Below are 22,320 nucleotides of genomic sequence, written 5' to 3'. Positions count from 1 at the left end.
ATACCCAAGATAGGAAAAACCTACAAAAGGTAGTGTATATGGCTCAGTCCATCACAGTAAAAGCCCTCCCCACCGTTGAGTACATCTACAAGGAGTGTTGCCACAAAAAAGCAGTATTCATCATCAAGGACCCCCACCATCCAGGCCACGTTCTCTGCTCACTGCTGCCACCAGCAAGGAGGTATAGGAGCTTTAGGTCCCATACCAGTTGGTTTAGGAACATTTATTACCCTCCAAACATCAGAGAGGTTCCTGAACCAGCGTGGATAATTTCACCCAAGTTTTCACTGAACTGATTCCACAACCTATGGACTCACTTTCAAGGACTCTACAACTGATGCACTCAGTATTATTTCTTTGTTTGCATGTTGTTTTTCATTCATTCTATTGACTTTTTTGTTCTACTGCAAATGCCCTCAAGAAAATAAATCTTGGGATAGTATACGGTTTGAGTGTGTGTGTGTGTGTGTGTGTGTGTGTGTGTGTGTGTGTGTGTGTGTGTGTGTGTGTGTGTGTGTGTGTGTGTGTGTGTGTGTGTGTGTGTGTGTGTGTGTATACGTATATAGATATAAGTATATATTTTGATCATTTACTTTAACTATGGGGATGGTGTTTGGTTTGGAGAGCAAATTCCAGCTGGTGGTGCTCCCCATACCTTTGCTGTCATTGTCCTAGCTGCTGGAGGTTGGAAAATGCTATCTGTGGATTTTTGCTGAGTTGCTCCAGTGCCTCCTGTAGAGGCACAACTGCTGCTTGTGTGCATTGGTAGGGGAGTGAGTGAATGGTTTTGGATGGGGTGCCTAGCCAGCGGGTTGCTATGTCCTGTACGGTGTTGTTAAAGCTGGACTTTAAGAAGTGGGTCTTGTGCTCTTGAAGCTTTACTCATCCAGACAAGCGGAGAGATTTCAGCGCAGTTCTGACTTGAGCCTGATGGATAGTGGACGGGCTTTGGAGAGTGAGATTCCCAGTCTCTGATCTGCACTTGTAGCCGTATTGCGTATGTGTCTACTCCAGTTCAGTTTCTGGTTAATGGTGACCCCCAGGATATTAATAGTGGGGCAAGTCATTGCACGTTAGATTTTTCTCTGTTGGATATCATAATTTCTTGGCACTTGGGTGGAGTGACTGATACCTGCCACCTACCAGCCCAGGCCTGGAGATGATCCATTCTTGATGCCCTTGGATGTGGACACATTCTTTATCTGAGGAACTGCAAAATGGTGCTGAACATTGTGCAATTGTCAGTGAACATCTCTACTTCTTTCCCTACAATTGTAGAAAGATCATTGATGAAGCAGTGACAAGTGCTGTGCCCAGGACACTGCCCTGAGCAATTCCTGCAGAGAGGTCCCACAGCTGAGGTGATTAACCTCCAACCAGCTTAATCATCTTCCTTTGTGCTTGGTGTAACTCCAACCAGTTGGAGATTTCTCCATGAGTTCTTTTGACTCCAATTTAGCCAGGGCACCTTAATGTCTTACTCCATCAAATATGCCCTGATGTCAAGGGCAGTTAGCTCACTCAGCCTGGACAGGATATTCTTCTGCACAGTGTGATCAAGGCCTAATAATATCATATTTTCTGCTCCAAATGGAAAAAGTGATATGAAAAAAATAAAGTTTTTAACCTTTTGGCATTTATTTTAATTGCTTCGGAACATTTATAGTACCTCAGAAATAAATGTTCTGTTAAATGGTTTAAGATAATTCCCTGTTTAGTACTAAATGCATTTAACATTGGACCACAATTTGCTGCAATAACAATAGTGGGGTTATCAGTAGAAGAGTAGCAGCATTTTTTGTCATCGGCACATTGTGCAGTTAACTGTGGAAAACCTGAAATTGTTGGCAGAGATGTGCATGGACTATGAACTTGTAATCCAGTCCTCCCACACAAAAAAAAACAAAGTTCCAGTGTTGCTGCAGAACTACCAGCTGTTCGGCACCCATATGGAAACCTGGGACTTCTGTTGAAAGTGAGCACAGTTTAACATTGAACTCTTCACTGGACAAAATCTGCGCCATTGTACTCCATTGTATGATGGGTTTGCAGAACTGCCAATATTATTTCCTAAGACATGAATTTTCTGTTAAATTCTTGCAAATTTCTTTCTTTCAATATGGCTAGAAAATGTAAAATGTTTCCATTTTAGCATCTAGCATTTCAATATAGAATTCACAAGCAGATATACAAGGTTAATAATCCCTTTCAGACTTAGCACTCCTTGCCCTTGAGTGGCAGACTATAGCCACTAAACTATGGTGCTGTTTCTTTTACTATCTATTTTTCTCAGGTTTCCTCATGAAAAATTCATAGCAATTAGCATTATCTTTGCAGTTTCTTGCTGCAGACTTGCATTGACCAAGAACTGAATTATCTGTGTGGGAGAGATTTAAAGTCCATTTCTAAAGCTGAAAGCAGGTTGTTTAAGTAAAGTGTGGTTCAGCAACTATATAAGGCAATTTGTGATTTGAACTGACATGATCTTGCTAGCTTCAGATAAGAACAGCAGTTGATTATACATTTCTAGAGCATAAATGATTTGCCTCCTGTCAATATATTTAATATTTCATTGTAGTGCACGATCTATACTTGTGGTGGTGTCTTTTAGACTGCCTTGGGGTAAGCGTTACCATTAAGTTTTCTCAATCATTATTTTCCTCGTCATCTGCGTGTATCATCTCTTGCGGAAGTTAGTTTTATGGGTACTAGCTGATCTCTGGCTGGTGTACCTGAATTTCCTGTGTGAGCTTGTCCTCAAAGCAGTATTCATGATACTATCTTCAATACAACCGCATCGTTCGACCTGCCCTTAAAACTGTTGTAAGGGGGTTTCCTCATTTTCTTTGTTACTGTGTGTGGTAATCAAAATGGCTTCCTTGTTTTGTTAAAAGTAGGAATGCTTCTTTGTTATGATAAGTGCTTTCTCTCGCAGCTTGTTTGGGTTTAGAATTACTGATAATGAGAATTGTATTCATTTATTAACCAATTGGGATAGATGTAATGCACTCTCCTGGGTCTGTAAGCTAGTGTTGGCGGGCTTTTGGGGAGTTGGTGCGAGGGGGTGAGAGAGAGAGGACGCGATGCTGTAAGCTGGGCGATGGAACGGGCCCCAAGTGGGGGGTCCGAGGCCAGGATTTTCGGCGAGGAGGGGAGACAAAGACAGATGGGCTGGGGGTGCTTGGTTGATCGCTTCGGGTGGTCCTGAGCTACAAGGAGAGGAGGTCTGAGGGGATCGAATGGTGGCCAGAAGACTTCGTTAATTGAGCTCCACCGGTTGTGCACAAAGTGGTTTGGACTTTGATAAGTTTTGGTGCCTTTTCTTTATTTTCTTTTCCTTCATATATACTGTATTGTTATTAATCACTTTGTTTTAGTAAGATCTATAAAGTGTAATCATTTAATCGCATATGGTGTACTGTCTGTTATTTGGCGGGGTGGGGACATCACACAGCATCCACACAAGCTGATTACCCAGTTTGGCGGGGCCGAAGGCTGCTCCCGCTGGACAGCAGCGAGTTGAGCGAGCCTGAGGCTTACCGGGGGTTACACTGTTATATTTATCTGTTCCAATCTAGTTGAATTTCTGGTCTTTGACTCCTACGGTGGGAATTTAGTGATGGTAATGGAAGGCTAGCTGGTGGTGCAGTGACATCAGTGCTGGACTCTGGAGCGAAGGTTCCCAAGTTTGAACACCGTCGGGCCACTCCCGGGCAAGCTTTCCATCCGTGCTGGGTTGAGTGTCGAGCTCGCAACTCGGCCTCATTTTTAAAAAAAACAACTGCGCTGTGAGAAGGATGTGGGCGACCACTCACAGAATCTTTCCTCCAAGACAACCACTTGAAAAAAAAGTGGTCGCCGAGGCTCTGGTAGAGTATGGCACACACAAAAAAAATGACATTGAGTATCACCAAGGGTAGGTGGTTTGATTCTCTCTTGTTGGAGATTGTCAGTACACAAATATAGACAATAGACAATAGACAATAGGTGCAGAAGTAGACCATTCAGCCCTTCGAGCCTGCACCGCCATTTTGAGATCATGGCTGATCATCTACTATCAATACTCGGTTCCTGCCTTGTCCCCATATCCCTTGATTCCCCTATCCATAAGATACCTATCTAGCTCCTTCTTGAAAGCATCCAGAGAATTGGCCTCCACTGCCTTCTGAGGCAGTGCATTCCAGACCCCCACAACTCTCTGGGAGAAGAAGTTTTTCCTTAACTCTGTCCTAAATGATTTGCAAGAGTCTTGATCCATTCAAGGATGGCTGCTTCATTTGTTGAGGAGTTGTGAACAGAATCGAAATTTGTGCAATCATCAGAAGATATCACCACTTGCATTGGAAGTGAAGTCATTGATGGAGCACATGAGATTCGTTGGGTCTAGGACACTGCCCTAAGCAATTATTGTGGTGATCTCCTGGGGCTGTGTTAATGATTTCTATGACTCAGGCATTTTCCCTGCTACACCCTCAGTCAAATGTTGCCTTGATGTTAAAACAGGCATTCTCACCTTGTCTCAGAAAATCAGCTCTTTGGTTCATGTTTGAACTAAAGGTATGATAAGCTTCTGGTCAAAAGGGACCTGTGAGTGTGTTATCTGTGATGAAATGGCACTTACTAGCTTCCATCACTATGCAGATGATTGAGAAGAGATTGATCAGCCAGAATAGATTTGTGGTTTTTATGAAAAGGCTACATTTAAGTAAAGCATGACAATGCTGGATAAATCTGGTGGTGTAAGTGCAATAGAACTGCTTGATTCAATGTGCAGCTAGTTCTGGGACACAGGTCTTCAGTACTGTACACGGAATGCAAATCGGAAGGAAGAGCGCAGTTGAGGGAGGGCACCACAAAACACTTGTGGGGATTTTAGGACAGGATTTTTACCTAGCTTACAGTTTGTCCATTGCACTGAGTTTCATCAACTGAAAACAAATGTTCAATAGATTATTGGTACAAATATCTGCCAGATAGGTGAAAGAATTTTCAAAGCTCCAGTTGTTATCAACTACTTGCCACTCAAAGTGCCACATCTTGGTCTGACCACCTAGGGGTTCCAGAGACCTCCAGGCTCTGAGATTCCTCCTCCCAGGATTATTAGTTGATTATTTTCACCTGTATTTTGTTTTAGTTATCAGTGCACCTGTGCCTGGTTTTATTTGACTAAGTCCTCTCTGTTACTTTAATCTTTGCTTAGTCTTAAGCTTACCTACCTTGTGTGTAGTGATTCTCAAGTTCTAGATTGTGTTCTCAACCGACCTATCCAAAAGTAAAGAATCTTTGTTCAATACCATCCTTGTCTAAGGTCTCTTCTGCACTGGGGTCTCCTGGTTTAAGTCCCTACTGGAAGTTCACTGGTTAAAGCTACAGAGCTTCATCATAACAAACTGATTCAAACCAAACTTGGCAACCATTTTTAGAGAAAGACTGAGCCATTCATGGACCCTAACAGCTTCTGATCAGTGCTAATCAGCCAGGATATCATGGTGGATGGAGGTGAGCATATGCTCCAGCAGATCTTCACCACCCTGTAGTTGCTCACCAAAATCATTTGGTTCAGCCAGTAAGCTTCTGCTGCTAGTCTCCAGCCAAAATAGAATTATCACCTGTTTGTCCTGTTCCAGTTCCTCATGGTTCCCACAAACCTGGCACCTGAGCGATTTGATGGACATGTAAAGGGTTTCTTACCCAGTGTTCTCTGGCTTTCGAGCCATAACCCACAAAGTTCCCCACCAACCACAGCAAAGCGGTCTATATCATCCCTCGCTTCTCCGACAAAGCTCTTGCCTGGGTTACAGTGCTCTGGGAGAAGAACTCTTCAAGTTGTGCAGACTTGTCACTCTTCACCAGGGAGATGAACAAGGCATTTCACCACCCAGTCAGCAGATGACAGGCAGCCGGCTGTCTCCTCTCATCAGAGTGGCTGACAGAGTTCCACACCATAGCAGCAGTGAGTGGTTGGAATGCTGAAGCCCTGATTGCCAAGTTCCACCATTGTTAAAGATGAATTGTCAGCCAGAGACCCAGCTGAAGATATTGAGACTGTCATTGACACCTCCAGCTGGGTTGATAATTGTCTCTGGGAAAGGAAAAGAGAGTGCAGCAGTGAGTCCTCTAGGGTTGCCAGTCTCTGAGCCCCTCCAGCCTTGTCTTTTTCTGTGTGGTCATGCACACCCTCCAACTACCCTCAACTTCCTCCAGAGGAGCTGAAGCAACTGGGTGGAGCCAGACTTTCTCCAGCTGAGCAGGATTGGAGAAGGAAGGGGAAGTGCTGTCCATACTGTGGTGAGCTGGGCCATTTCTGCTCTGCCTATACTGATTGGTCAGGAAATATCTGTCCAGGGAAGAGCAGTCTGTGAAAGGTTCCACTATTACTTCCAGCTCTGCTATGTCTGGGGTAGTGTGATTTACCTCTGTCTCCTGGGGTAAACAGCATGTCCTTGTAGGCTTCGTGTATTTTGACTCAGCAGGCAATTTCATGGACCTCGGGTTAGCAAGTCATCTTTGAATTCCCCGGCTTGTCTCCACCAGCTGGTCATGGCAATGGCTCTGGACAGAAGATCTCTGGGTCTTGGGAAGATCTGCCACCTAACCGCTCCCATTAGTCTACATATAGCCATGGAGGAGTCAATCCATGAAGCCCTAGCATCCAGATTCATCTGCCCCTTCACATCCCCTGTTGGTGCAGGTTTCTTCTTCATTCCACCTTATTTATTCTCAAACAAGAGAAAATCTGCAGATGCTGGAAATCCGAGCGACACACACAAAACGTTGGAGGAACTCAGCAGGCCAAGCAGCATCTAGGAAAAAGACCTGCTGAAGGGTTTCAGCTGAAAAGATCAATTGTACTCTTTTCCTAGGTGCTGCCTGGCCTGCTGAGCTCCTCCAGCATTTTGCGTGTGTTACCTTATTTATTCTCCTGAGTTTTCATTGATCTCTGGACACGCCTTGTTACCCCTCCATAACTAACAAATTGACTGGTTGGTGCACTCCACTGATGGTCTACTTACTGCTGGGCTGCCCACCCACTTTCACGCCTCCTGTCCCTTCTGAGCTGTCCCGAGTTCTTTCAAATATGTAGACCTGTGCAAGATTTTTAGAAAGAAAAGGATCACAGTGCTCCCACCTCATCCAAACTATGAATGTATAATTGAACTGTTGCTTGGAACCTGTCTGCCCTGAGGAACTCTCTACTCCCTGTCAGCTTCAGAAAGGGTTGCCGTGGAGGAGTCAATCCATGAAGCCCTAGCATTCATCTGCCCCTTCACATCCCCTGTTGGTGCAGGTTGTTTCTTCATGGTGGAAAAGGATGGTGGACTCAGAGCATGTATGGATTATTGAGGCCTCAATAAGATCATAGTGAACAACCGGATCCCACAGGTTTTGACTTGCTCCAAGGGGCGACCATCTTTACTAAACTGGACCTCCCTAACGCATACGGAAAGGTGATGAATAGAAGACCGCTTCCAACATCCCCACTGGCCACTGTAAATATTTTGTGATGCTGTTCGGTTTAATCAATGCTCCAATGGGCTTTCAGGCCCTTATTAATGATGATTTCAAAGAGATGCTACATCACTTTGTCATCCTGTACCCGGATGATATACTCATCTTCTGACAGTCCTTCAACGTTCACTCCAAAACTATTTGCCAAGTTGGAGAAGAGTGTCTCCACTGCCTCCTTCCTTGGGTTTACTGCCTCTAAGGGGAATCTGCAGATGGACCCTAGCAAGACCCAAGCCATCGGGGATTGGCTGCAACCCATCATGATCAAGCATTTTCTGGGGTTTGCAAATTTTTACCGCGGCTGACTTGACCATCAGCAGCTCTCTATTCCCTGAATAATAATTCCTTTCTACTGGGAGCCACCAGGACAAGAAATCATCGGGATGGAGTTTCTGGTCAGATGGGGATAGGGTGGGGGAAAGCATTGCAAAAGAACAGTCCCAGCCCCAACGTCTGAGGTACTACTTCATCAAAGAATGGCAGCTCTGAGTCAGGGATAGCAAGGATCGGAGCTGTTGTGAAGCAACACTTTAATTCCTGAAAAGCCACCTCGAGGTCTGAGCTGCAGGTTCCTTCAGTGAGAGAATTACGTGGTGCTATGATGCAACTGAAATTGCAGATGTCTCTCCAGTAAAACTTTCCCAACCTCAGAAAGACTAGAAAGTTGGAAGAGATTATTTTGCTTTTTAAAAAAAAGTAAGTTAAAAGTGGACTGTCTCAAGTTGCTGTATGTGTCAGTTATTGTCATTTGTGGCATTTATTTAATATTATCTATCTTTTTCACAAATACTTTTAATTTTCTGTTTTTCAGAAGGACACACCACTGTTCTTAAAATCATTCTTTTAACCTGAGAAAGGATTGATATGTAACAGGACATGCTGATCTCATTTTGTTTCAATTCAGAATCTTGGCCGTCGGCTCCCCCAGTGCCAGTTGTCGCAGATCTAAAGAAAAGTCTGAAAAATGTCACCTCAGAATTCCCAGTTTCATCCAGACCAGCTTCCTCCATCATCAAAGGCTATTATTATATTATACCAAGACAATATTTTATAACTTTTTTATAAAATATAAAGTGATAATGTATTAGTGATTCATAGATATTGGGTCAGAGTTCAGGAGGCTTTACTGCATTTGGTTATTCCATTCTATGTTTATTTGAAAATACATTGCTTAAATGCAAGAATACATTTTTTTTGATATTCACATACACCCTCGACTTTGCAGCTAAATTATATCACCAAAAATCAGATTTGTGGTGCTAATAATTACACTTGTATTGTGATAATTCATCTTCATTAAAATTATCCTTGCTTAATGATCTGCTCCGGTGCTGAGCCTCATCAACTCTGATTTATTTAACAGTAATCAATAGCTGCTGTATACCTGAGTAATTGGAGCTATACTCACATGCATGAATAGATTTGAGCCTTAACAGACACTAATGTTTGGGAATAATTTCTTGATCTCCAATCTCCAAAGTGCTTGTCCTCTGCTCCAGATGTATGCTCATAGATTGCGTTATTTATAAGTTGTAATGCTGACCATTTGCATTTGTTTATGCTTTCATTATAGAATCAAATGCTGTGAATAGCAAATTGCTCCAGGAATCTTTACCCCTAATGGAAGAGTTTTCAAGCTAGCTGTCAGTTTTTTTGTGCAGGAAGAACTAAGCCACAACACAAATAAATGTAAATAATGCTAAATTCTTCTAGCCTCATTAACTGCTGACAGAATTACAAAGGGAAACCAAGACATTTGAAGGAAAACTTTGAACTTGTTTGGCTTAGAAAGTCATTGGAGCACATAGATATTCATTGAAAGATTGTTGTGTGAAGGACCTGTGACTACTTGGGTTGTCGGAGCACCACTTGGATATTCAACAGTATATGCTGCAATTCTATAGAGTGGGCAAAGGAGAGTTAAAGGTACATTCAATAGTATGGTAGGTTCAAGTTAGTGAAATTTAATCCGGAATTGTCTGGAATTATGTTGCATTTCAGTGTAGGAAAAGAAAACTTTTTTCGTACATGCAATGTGTAGTACATTTGCATTTCTAGGCAATTAAATGCTGCGTTGACATGTTGAATGTGGGGTAAATGAGGCTTGCTTTCCATTTTCAGTTTGATTATAACTTGTTTAAAAGGTTTATTTGGTGAAAAAGGACTGTTTGACTGCTATTCTTCCCTTTTGACGATTGCTAATCCTGGAGATTTTAATAATGGTTAGTGATTAACTATTCAGCCTGGCTCCTAGTATTCACTGATGCAAGTTGGTATGACATTCTGTTTAAAGTAACAGAATGGCCCTGTCGCAGCCCTTCACTGATTCCTATTTGTCTTGTGACTCAACACTGCAGCAAATTCTGCCATGTTATAATCCTCTGTGGAATCTGGAAGAGTTTTATTCCCCATAGAGAGCCCTGAACAGAAATCTATTTTGTGATCTGTGACTAATTAAAAATGTAAAACTATTACCTATGCCTGCTTGCTTTTTTTCAGCATAAAGCATGAATTGGCAAAGATTCCAGTTCTTTTTAGAGTACCCAAGCTGATAACGGAATTTCACTGAATAATAGAAATGCCAATGAACATTGTCAATTACATGGGCTACTGGTTTCAATTCTGAGTGTTTACAAACGTGTCATTTAATATAAGTGTAAAGTTGTATTAGTGTAGCAATTGTCCTCTTCATCCAGGAATTTCAGTATGCTACATCATAAAGAGTGTATATTCTAGGATGTGGCTCTCTTTGCTTTTATACAAAATGATAACCACAATTGTTAATGATTGCCACCTTGATTCAAGTGAGCCCTTTCTTTCCTATGAAGTGGAACATCTCTCCAGTGTGCAGTATTCCTATTAAAATTTTGGTTGAAGGTTGACAAGGCCCAGCCAACCAAAGCTTTAGAGTTCAAGGGGCAAGCAGGCATGGGATTCAGAATCCTGATCTTTGATCAGGTGTCAAGTTGTTTACCACTGGAGGTAGCACTTTGCTGGAAATATTATGTGATCTTACAGAGTCCTATTAGAGAAAAGGCAAAGGCAGCTGAATGCATTCACAACAATCCTCAGTGCTTGAGATATTGAGGCATTACATTAACATTAGAATATCTGCAACTATGCCAAACTTGGCTTCCTCTGTGTTCTGACTGGGGTAAAGTGAATGTATGGAAATTAAATTTTTTTTTTAGTGTTCAGTATATATCTTTAGGTTGCTTAGAAGTTTAAACCTGCCAGAAGTTTAAAACTGAGAGGGAAACAAAGCATCCAGCTTTATCCTGTGCCATAGACTGAAAGTCTGTGCACTGTAATCTGTACACAGCTTACTGATCTCAATCCTTTATCTAATTACTGTTTCCACTAGCCCCCATCCTACCATCTCAGCACATCTATCGCCTCCTACACCCTGCTCTAAGCTTCCAACTTTTACTCTCTTTTCCTTTGAACTGTTCCAACCCCCTGCCCAAAAACTGGTTTCAGTCTCAGTTGGCTTGTTTCTATTTGTTAAAGTATAATGTCTTCTCCCAAAGTGAACAACCCATGACCAATAGGATTGTTGTTGCACTGTGCAATGTTAATATTCTATATCACCACCACAACCCTATATATTCCATTTTTGATAATTTCTTCTTCTTTTAGTGTGTGTTGGAAGATTAAAGGCAGTTAAAAAACTGATCAATAGGTTTCATTCACAAACACTCCCAATATAAAGTTCTGCACAGACTAGATGGGACCTGGAAAAATTGATTTATTATACCGCAGAGTAATGTAAAGAGAAACCAGATTGGCATGCTTAAGACTGTTAAGATTAAAAAAAAACTTACATTATTATGAATAAAATTTTCCAAACCATAAGAGGTTTACTTTGGAGCAATGACACATTAATTTGAGCTACTGTCTCACAGCCCTGGTAGCCTGGGTTAAGTCTTGATCTCTTCTGCTGTCTGTGTGGAGTTTGCACAGTCCTCCCTTTCATAGATTCATGGCATTAATTATAAAACCATCGCAGAAAGGGGCAGAATGAGGTCATTTGGATCACTGAGGTGGTGCATGCACTAAGGCTTGATGTAAAGTGTGTATTGAGCTGTGTAATTATAGCCTACACAAAATTATTCGATCAAGTGATACAATCAGAACTCACAGCCAGAGGTGGCAAAATATAGCACTACCATTTACTCTTTAACTCAACTGGAAAACATCATAGTCCCTGTCACTAAGGTGCTGTGAAGTCATAAACAAATCTCTCCAAACATTGTCAGAAATAATGAAACAGATTTTATGATTGCTTTCACCAGGTAATAGATTAATTGACGAGTACAAAAAAAAAGTTCTGCCTCCTCGCAGGAGATATCTTCTGCCTCAGTGAGTTAATTGAAATGTCCATATTCTGATGCGAATCAAACATACTCTTTATTCTTTGCTTCACTTGCAGATTCACTCTTCTCATCTGCTTTTCTAGCGTTAATCATCAAATCATGGAATTGAGATACCTTCAACTACCACAGTTAAGTCATTTAAATCAGTCTGAGCAATCATAATAGGTAATTCTATTTCATAAACTGCTGTATACACCAGCTATGTTTCTCCACATCTATGTACAATAGCACTACAATTCAACCATGAATATTCAAATCTATTTCAGCAAATACTCTTACAGTGCACTCCAGACCAATATGGCAAAATGTACTAATTCACAAGTTTTGATTTCTCTAACTGTCCAAGCTCTCTGTAACATTGAGAGTCATGGTCTCTGGGGACTTGCTATTGCCTGTATGGTGGGTGTGGGGCTGTGATGCTTTTTGTTGGAACAATGGGAGGGTTTTTGCTTTGCTGCTTTTGTGTGGAATGGGGAACGGGGTCTTTGAAGTTCTAATGTTTTTCTGTCATTCACTCTTTTTGGTTTTTATTTCTCTGTGGATGTCTGTGAAGAGTAAGAATTTCAAGTTGTATAATGTCTACATTCTCTGATATTAAAATGAACCATTCTACCTTTCTTTTTTAGGAATCAAGAAAAGCACCAAGAAATAAAGGAATCAGACATTCCACCAAGAGAACTTTAATGTAGGAAAAATAGTATTAGTTCAAGGGTATTCTGACCAGGAATGCTGAAGGAACACCTGCAGTGTTTGCTTAAAAGAAACCTTGTCAGATCTTACAATGTACTCTTCACACTGAGTTAAAGTACAAAACTACAGATACCATACAAATCAGATCAAATTTCCAGAAAAAGTTCTTCATTAAAGTGACATTAATCAAAGTTCACTGGCAATGTTGACACCTAATTAAGCTATTATTTGTGTTGTTCCTTGTGGGAATTTCATTGATGATGGAAAATGTGTCCAAAGTTATTCAGAGTTCACCTAATAACTCATGAAACTCATCCCTTTGATGCATTGAAGTCCATTTGTAACAGTTTATGAAGTATTAAGAGCACACAAGGAGATAAAGACACGATAAAGGACAAAAGCTTTCAGAAATGCAAGGTGTTAAAATAGTAGAGCACATCAATATAAAAATCGCACATTATAAAACAATTTTTTTCTCTGGGTTTGATTAGTAACCTTCGTGTGTAGAAAAATTGCTGATCTTCTGCTGAGTGAGCTGACTGAGTGTACAGTGGCCCGTACGTCACACTATTTCTTCCAACATGGCCCTAACCCAGGTCTTCCTCTGAGACACTGACAGGTGTGACTCAGTGCAGTGCAAGGTAAGTGGCAGGATGCACCTCAGATTGGCCATGACACTGTTATCCAGGATCATTGATTATCAGCAACTTCAAATGTTTGTTCCAATGCTTGTCTCTTATTCGAAAAAAAACAGTTTTGGGACTACTGTACTTTCAGCATGGCTAACCTGGAGCAGCCTAAGTGTTCAGATTTCCCAGCTCCAGTGGTGGAGTGTCTTGGGTAGGTGTCTGAAGTGCAGCACTTGCTGCCCTGGGAGCTACAATTTAGCCCATGCCGGGAGGGTTTGAGTTTCTGCCTATTTAACTTAATGAAGGCCTGCAGATCTGAATGGATTGCTGACTTCCAAGCAGATCAGGGGCTGTATTACTCCGAAATCCCTCAAGAATGTATTAATGAATTATTCAGAATTTCATCTCTATACTTCATAATGCAATGTGATCACAGGGGAGAGTAGAAGTTATTTTTATCTATGCTGATAATAAACCAGCTTCTACCAATCTAACAATGCAGCACTGTGCTTTGAAGCAGTCAGACTGATATCCAGACATGAATGAACACAACTTCTTTCAGCTGAGTAAGACCATATGTATCATTCTATGTTCCCATCTAATTTTCATTCCACCTCTACCAAATCTGTCCATCTCCCTGGCCATTTGCACAGACTAACAAGCTCACACAAAGCTCCAAGGTCCTGTGCCAACGTCAACGTCACCAAAGACGACAAGAACTTGGGGAAATACAGAAAGTGAAGAAGTAGGCCTCAAGTCTGCTCTAGCAGTCAAGCTCCAAATGACTTATTTCATTTACCACAATAACAGCAGCCATCACACTTTCTGTACTGGAACTTTATCTGCTGCCAGACCCAACTGTGCTCATGTGGTGTCCATGGGGAGGGATAATGAATTAACGTTTCAGGTTGATGATTTTTCAGCAGGCTGGGAAAGGAGAGCGAGAAATTAAGATTGGAGGGGCAGATGTTAGGACTGGATAATAGCTGACAATAGTGTTTAAATATTAATGAAGCAAAAAGCTATCTGTTATGTCTGGGGAAAATGTGTGTGAGGAGACAAATAAAATATCACAAAATGTGAGATACGATGAGCCATAATTTGAAATTATTGAATTCCTCTTCCTACTTTCCACCATCTCCAACTTGTTCAAAAGATCTATCTTTTGTCCATGTATTAAAGAACCAACTCAATCTTCAGCCTCTTCCTCTTGTATTTGTATGTCCCTTGTCGGATAAAATCCTGATATTGTTATGTGGCCTCTTTTTAGCATGGCTCTGACCATCTATTAGAGACAATTACCCACTTGTATTCAGTGATTCTCCATATCTACATAATAGATTGTTTGTCAAAATCTGGAAGGAGTCGTTGAGGTTCATAAGTAGTACGACAGCACAGAAAGCTTTTCAGCCCGTTGAATATATGTTAGCTCGCAGCAGTTCTTCCCTCCGCCCCCCCCCCAATATTTCCAGGTAATTTATTCAATATCACACGCCCACCAACTCTTCTTTGATTTTTTTTCCATTACCTACACTAAGGGTAAGGAGCAGTGGTCAGTCAGTTAACTAACCCTCGTATCTTTAGGCTACGGCAGAGAAGTGGGGCCCCTGAAACTTTCTCACAGTCACAGGGAGGACGTGCAAGTTCACCACAGAAGAAACGGGAAGTTAGGGATCACTGAAGCTGTGGGGCAGCAGCACTACCTGCTGTCCAAACGTCACTTCATTTTATAAGAAATAAACAGCAAGCAGCATCATTTGGTTTATGTGGAGAGTGCTAGTTTCAAGTGTTTCTCCAATTAGTATTTACATATTAATGAAGCAAAAAGCCAGCTGTTGTCAGATTACACACTAATTCCATGATTGATTTACTCATGTTATCAATGACATAATATTGTTAAATATAATATTTTAACATGAGTAGGGAATAATACTGCAAGATAATACTGTCGGCCTAAAAATTCAACAACACAACATTTGGTATTTAATAGCTATGCAATCGAAAGCCTCTGTTTTAATCTACAGGAGTCGAGCAGCAGCTGTAATGGCATCCACTGTCTCAGAAATATTTGTGCATATACTGAAGTAGTGTTTGCAGACAGCGGAGAGCTTGGGGCATAGATAACTTGGGGAATTTTGACAACTCGCAACTTATCTCCTTACCTGCTTGTCACCTCCCTCTGCTTCTCCTCCCCTTCCATGGTCCTCTGTCCTTTCCTATCAGATTCCCCCTCCTCCAGCTCTTTATTTCTTTCACCATTCGACTTCCCAGCACTTTACTTCACCTCCTCCCCTCTCCTAGTTTCACCTAACATCCGCCACCTTGTACTACTTGCTCCCCTCCCCCTGTCTTTTAAACCTGAGTTCTCCCCTTCCTTTCCAGTCCTGAAGAAAGGTCTTGGCCCGAAACATCGTCTGTTTACTCTATTCCATAGATGCTGACTGACCTGCAGAATTCCTCCAGCATTTTGTGTGTTGCCTTGGATTTCCAGTAGCTGCAGATTTTCTCATGTTTGTGACTCACAATGCAATGTTCTCTCTAAGTCACCTTGATGAAATTCTATCATATCTTTCTGGTTAGGCATCAGAGAGGCCAATCGTTCAACAGTGACCCTTCCTATGCACCTATATTAGTGAGGTGACTTCACTTCTCATCAGTGTCTGAGGGTTTGTTTGTAGAATGAAGCTTAAAATAGACCTGGTGAAGAGCAGAGAGTGAATTTTCTCTTATAATGCTTCTTTACTTTCTCTCATTGTCTCTGCAACCAGACAATGTGGCATTAACTGAAACAGTAGCCTGACTCCAAAGGTACTCATAGCTGGAGGGTGGTAGTGGGGACGAGCTCCCACTGCTAAACAAACACTCTTCATGGCGTGCGTCTCAAACAGCTTCTGACAACCAAGTCCAACTCCTGGCCTCCACGTGTGGCATAGTTCTTATGCCAGGCGGACCTGTTTTTACTGACAGGAGAAGGGGCAAAGGCGGGCCACTGGCACCTTAAAACCAGTTGCTCCGGGCAGATGGGGCTCGTTAACCACGGATGGTAGCTCATCTAGGAGAGGGAAACTCTGATTACAAACCTCCACTGCCTTGCGGCTATACCCGCTCACGGGAAAGGCTTTGGGAGTAAACCCCGAGGAAAAATCTGGAGTCAGAGTCCCGAAGGTGGCTGACTGCTGTACCCAGCACCGGCATGGCAACTTCTGTGATGCTGCTGGCACCAAACTGTATCGACTTTCGTCATTTCTTTGGACCTGTCATCAGCATGGATAGGGGGGTCCACAATGCAAGTGCTTTAGAGGCATATTTACACTTGTATCCAGCTGTCACAGACCTGTAGTCTTCACAGCCTGCATGAGAAGTTTTGCCAGTGATGGTGTCACAATCCGAAGCTGACAGTCTATTTCTACCAAAGATACATAGGTTTCTGAAGCACCATGTCTTAAATACGGTCAAGGATGGAAACAGAATCGATATGCACATCTCAGTGAAGGTACTTTCATCAGAAAGAAGAACGATTTAGGAACTAGCTGCAAATATGCTGTTCTCACTAACAGGAATGCTAAATAAACATGGCTGATTGTAGCAGGAAGACCTGGTAAGGTAGATGAGAAAAGACAGCAGCTCCTTTTTCTTGATACTGTGTTCATGCAGCCTATAATTTACTCTGCAGAAAATCCATTCCCATTGGCTGCCATCAAGTTGCCACTACAACCCACCTTTCTTCCTACCAGAAGTCCCATACAAACTGATGCAATATTTCTTTGTGCACCAGCACCAGAACAGGGGCAGAAGTGTGCTCATTGCCAGTGTCATCGTCAGAGCATTCAGTGACATTGCCAATGACCAGAAACTCGGCTGGACGTGCCATGTGAATACCGTGGTTCAAAGAACTGAGTCTGGGGGTGCTACACACTGTGAGGAGTGATCACTGACTGCCAAACCAAAGCTTTTTATTACCTATAATACACAGGCTCGATGTGATGCGATACTTGCTAATTGCCTAGGTGAAAGGAGCTCATAATTTTCAAGAAGATAGGCATCATCTAGCAGCAGGAGTACCCTTGCTGGAGGGACTGCAACTCACCTCCTCCTACTGAAGGGCAATTGGAAATTCTGTCCTTGGCAGTGATGCCCAGATATGACTGCTGAATGAATGAAAGGTGAATCAGGAACTAGTGTTTAACAGTAAAAACCCTTCAGTGTTTACTCTCTGCTGTCCCACAGCAATTTCTATCCACGATGGTTTGTTCAGTGCTGCAGCTCAGGACCAGCTTGGAATCGAATCATCTCAGCTTGGAGAGTAGGCATCTGGAGCAGCTGCTGGAGGGGTGACTGAAGCCCAGTGGTCAGAGAGCAGACATCATTACTCCAACAGAGGGTGCTGGTTTCTTTTTGTGGAGACATCGGCATTCTCTTATTTTGTTAATCAGATGGACACCACCTAGTGGAGGCAAGATCACATCACAGTCATCAAAGCCTCATAACCATGCTTGTGGCAAAGTAAACATCATTCAGGATAAGCATCATGTTTGATCCACCACCTTTTAATAACATGATAAAGTGAATCTCAAACCTTTCCAAACCCAAAGCCCTTGCTTAAATATGCAGGGTCTAATTTTTCCCATGAAGCAGATGTTAACGATAGTTGTGTTATACAAATATGAGTTACTGACATCAGCAACACCACTTGATGCCATCAGTGTGTGCCGGGTCAGGATCAATGCCTGACTGGTGTTAGCAGAACTATGACAACAGTAGAGCTCTCACTTCAGAGCCCGGACTTTGAGTGACATGGATCTGAGTTTCAGATCAGAAGAACTTTTAATCAACGATGTTTATAATCTATTTACAAGCCATTTCTTTTTCTTGCCGATTCACCATCAATATTTTGTTGTTTCCTGCTGCCTCTACACTTCTGTTTCCTCTCAGACTTTAGCGAGATCGCTCCACGTACCTTTCCCAAGTCTCTGCTTTTACTCTGTTGTTAGCATTGGGAGGAACAGAAGGAAATTGCAGATCCAAACATCTCCAATTGAACCATCATTTGATTTTTTTACACACACACACACACACACACTCTCTCTCTCTCTCCCCCCTCCCCCTCCCTCTCCCCCTCTCTCTCCCCCCTCTCTCTCCCTCTCTCTCTCCCTCTCTCTCCCCCTCTCTCCCTCTCCCTCCCTCTCTCCCTCTCTCCCTCTCTCCCTTCCATCAAGGGTCGATCGATTGTTCATTTTCCTCTGTCAACCACTGCACAATTTTTGAGGAAAAAACCATGAGTTCCTACCACTACCCTGTCCAGTATTTATCCCATCATCAACATCAGTTACTGTTTCTGGGATTTTCTTGTGAGTAAAATGCCTGCCACGTTATCTACATTACATCAGTGACCAAGCCACTAGGATTTGCCATTAAGTGTTGAACTTCTGAGGGTACCAATATGCTGTGAGTGTGTAGTTAAAAAGAACACCTCCAAGAAGTACAATGGAAGGCTTTAATCTATCCTGAGGTATGAAAGGCAGTCTTTCCAGGTGAGGCAACACTTCACCTACAAGCTTGCTTGGGGTCCTCGACTGTATCAGGTGCTCCCGATGCAGCCTTCTCTACATTGGTGAGACCTGTCGTAAATCGGAGGACTGCTTCGTCAAACACTTCCACATCATCTGCCACAAGTGAGAGCTCCTGGTGGCCAAACATTTTAACTCCGATTCCCATTCCTGTTCTGACATGTCGGTCCATGGCTGCCTCTTGTGCCAAAGTGAGGATGGAGGAGCAACATCTTGTATTCCACCTGAGTAGTCTCCAACCTGATGTCATGAACATCGATTTCTCCTTCCGGTAAACAAATTTTCCCCCTCCCTCTATTCCCCACTCAGACCTTTTAACTCTTATCCCTGGGTCCCCTCCTGTTTCCCTTTCTCATATGGTCCACTCTCCTCACCTATCAAATTCTGTTTCCTCCAGCTCTTGACCTTTCCCACCCACCTCCCTTCACCTATCACCTACCAGCTAGCCTCCTTCCCCTCCCCCCACCTTTTTATTCTGGCATCCTCCCCCTTCTCTGTCCTGAAGAATTGTCTCGGCTTGAAACATCGACTACCTATTCATTTCCAAAGATGCTGTCTAACCTGCTGTGTTCCCCCAGTATTTTGCCATGCAGATGAACATCTTCATTTCTTTATCAGAGGCACGCAGAGCAACTGTGATGATCCTCTCGCTAAGGTCACCAGACCAGCAGAATCTGAGTATCAAACTAGGACATTGTAGTCTATGTGATTCAAGTACTCAAATTAAAGTCCCATTAATCTGGAAAAATTACCAAGTTGTGATCGTTGGGAACTAATTGAAATGTATACACTGTGCTTAGTTTGAAGTGCATCTGATCTCCTGAGTTTGATGCCAAGGCAGCAAGGGTGAAAGAGACCCGGTTATTTGTCTGTAGATGAATGCCTCAGAGTTATTTGTCATGGGTCCACACTCCCTCGCTCAATGCTCCATGTTTTTTTGTGTTAGGGTGTAGGAAGTGATTTGTATGCTGTCTACTAACTGCTTCTGATCCACATCCAGAAGTTAACAATTTAACTTCCAAACACATGTGAGCATTAGTAAAAGGTTCCTTCGTATGAGAAAATTGAACTCAAATATGTAAATATAAAAATAATTACTAAGCAGCACTGCTACAGATTTATGTATAGACTTTGCTTGTAAGCGAAGAACTTTTAAAACATTTATTTGAGTTTCACTAGGAAAACCAGCATTTATTGTTCACCTCTGATTGCCCTTTGAACTGCTGCAATCCTTTTAACAAATATATTCGAGTTAAGCTGCTAGGTAGGGAATTCCAGGATTTAGAGTCAAATATGGAACAATAGGGATACATTCCCATGGGATTGTCTGCAACTTGGAGGGAAACCTGGAACTGGTGGCATTTTGAAGCTTGTGCATCTTTGTCCTTCTTGGAAGAAGTAATGGGTTGGATGGTGTTGTCAAAGAAGCTTAAGCGAGTTAATGCAGTGAAACTGCACAATGGTCAAGTCGGTGAATGTTTAGACCTAAAATTTATTACATTGAATCTACTCTCATGAGATATTTCTTTATCATAGAATGCATGCATTCAGCTTGTAAGCCCAAAAGCTTAAAAAATCAAATGTACTGATAAGTTGAAGCATTTAAAAAAAAAACATTGGTATTCATTTCAGAATTGAAGTACATGGTTTTTGTCCCATACAGTATAAAATATTGGGGGTGACGTTCCTTCACTTCATGTGTAAAATAGCCCAATGATAACTTGCAGAGTTCTAAATATGAACAGCATGTAATTTTCCTGTCTAATCTTACTTACCTCGTGATTCACACCAGGTGCAAACTCTGGTAGGGAATAATGATTGCATCTTAGTCACATTTAAAGGAAAGGAGGTAACTGAAGGGGAATGTAGCAAAGAAGGGGGAATACTTCGAGAGTTGTTGGGTCATGCTAAAAGACATTTTAACAATTCAAGGCCAAAGTTGGATAGGTTAGGCAGATGAAAGGTCAGCCTGAAGAGGAAGGGACCAGAGGTTCATGTGAGTTTTTAAGCAAGTGAGGCTCCAGTTCCCTTTTTTGCTATTAAGTTCAAGGCAACATTACTTGGTGTTTGAAAATAGGTGTCTCAAAATAGGAGCCAGCCATTCAGGCCGACAACAAAAAGAAATTGCTTCACCCAGAGGATGGTGCGGGCGGCAGGCTCTATCACTTCCTGCGCGTCCCATTTGGTGTCACAAATGGTGTCTCGGTCTTCCAGAGGGAAATGGACCGGATGGTGGACCAGTACCAACTGAAGGCCACATTTCCCTATCTGGATAACATCACCATCTGTGGTCGCGACTGGCCGGATCACAACACCAACCTCCAACGATTTTTCCAAGTGGCCGAAGCCCTGAACCTTACTTATAACAGGGACAAGTGTGTGTTCGGAACCACCCGACTCGCTATCCTTGGGTATGTCGTGGAAAACGGGGTCATTGGCCCTGATCCCGACCGTATGCGCCCCCTGTTAGAACTCCCTCTTCCCACCACTCTCCCCACCACTGTCAAAGCCCTCAGACGGTGCCTGGGTTTTTTTTCCTATTATGCCCAATGGGTCCCCCAATACGCAGACAAGGCCCGCCCCCTGGTCAAGTCTACCACTTTTCCCCTCTCTGCCGAGGCCTGCGCGGCCTTCAGCTGCATTAAAGGGCACATTGCCAAAGCAACGATGCATGCGGTGGACGAGACCATTCCCTTCCAAGTAGAGAGTGACACCTCCGATTTCGCGCTGGCTGCTACCCTCAATCAGGAAGGCAGACCAGTGGCGTTTTTTTCTCGTACCCTTCAAGGCTCTGAACTTCGGCACTCCGCGGTGGAGAAAGAAGCCCAGGCCACAGTGGAAGCTATTAGACACTGGAGGCACTATCTCGCCGGCAAAAGGTTCACCTTGCTGACCAACCAACGCTCGGTTGCTTTCATGTTCAGCAACCAACAGCGGGGCAAAATCAAAAATGATAAAATTTTGCGGTGGAGAATAGAACTCTCCACCTACAACTTTGACATCCTGTACCGGCCTGGCAGACTCAGTGAGCCCCCTGATGCCCTATCCCGGGGAACGTGTGCTAGTGCACAGCCCGACCAGCTATACGCCCTTCATGCACATCTTTGCCATCCGGGGGTCACCCGATTTTACCATTTCGTGAAAGCCCGGAACCTGCCGTACTCCCTGGAGGACATCAGGACGATGACCAGGGACTGCCAAATCTGCGCTGAGTGCAAACCGCACTTCTACCGTCCTGAAACGGCGCAACTTGTCAAGGCCACCCGCCCTTTTGAGCGACAGATTCGACCACCTGATAGACTTAACCTGTAAATATACTTGTAAGAAACTTCTCCACATGGGGACTCTTTTTTAAAAATAAAGGGGGGGGGGGTGAATGTGGTGAACTACATATACCTGTCTGGACACGCCCCCTGCTGACTGCTCCTGTGGCTCCTCCCACAGACCCCTGTATAAAGGTGATGGAGGTCTGAGCCCGGCCTCTCTGTCTCCAGGATGTAGTATGGTGGTCAACCACTGCTTGTTCCTTCTTCCAGTCAATAAAATTGA

The 22,320-nt window shown here is 42.9% G+C and overlaps 1 long non-coding RNA gene across 5 annotated transcripts; it reads left to right on the top strand.

Annotated features, from left to right (window-relative positions):
• The first annotated feature begins 1,903 nt into the window (after positions 1-1,903).
• LOC140739439 (uncharacterized) lies at positions 1,904-14,403 on the top strand. 5 transcript variants are annotated; one of them, XR_012101640.1, is made up of 6 exons: positions 1,927-1,975; positions 2,579-2,622; positions 8,414-8,527; positions 9,083-9,198; positions 11,942-12,013; positions 12,512-14,403. It is a non-coding gene; the product is annotated as an uncharacterized lncRNA (long non-coding RNA). The 5 variants fall into 5 exon arrangements; XR_012101637.1 differs by lacking the exon at positions 8,414-8,527 and having other exon boundaries at positions 1,922-1,975; XR_012101638.1 differs by lacking the exons at positions 2,579-2,622; positions 8,414-8,527 and having other exon boundaries at positions 1,904-1,975.
• The last annotated feature ends 7,917 nt before the right edge of the window (positions 14,404-22,320 follow it).

Source organism: Hemitrygon akajei, chromosome 15 (assembly GCF_048418815.1).
Source record: "Hemitrygon akajei chromosome 15, sHemAka1.3, whole genome shotgun sequence".
Lineage (NCBI taxonomy): Eukaryota > Metazoa > Chordata > Chondrichthyes > Myliobatiformes > Dasyatidae > Hemitrygon > Hemitrygon akajei.
The sequence above is the reverse complement of the archived record's forward strand: the minus strand, read 5'-3'. Positions and strand labels throughout refer to the sequence as shown.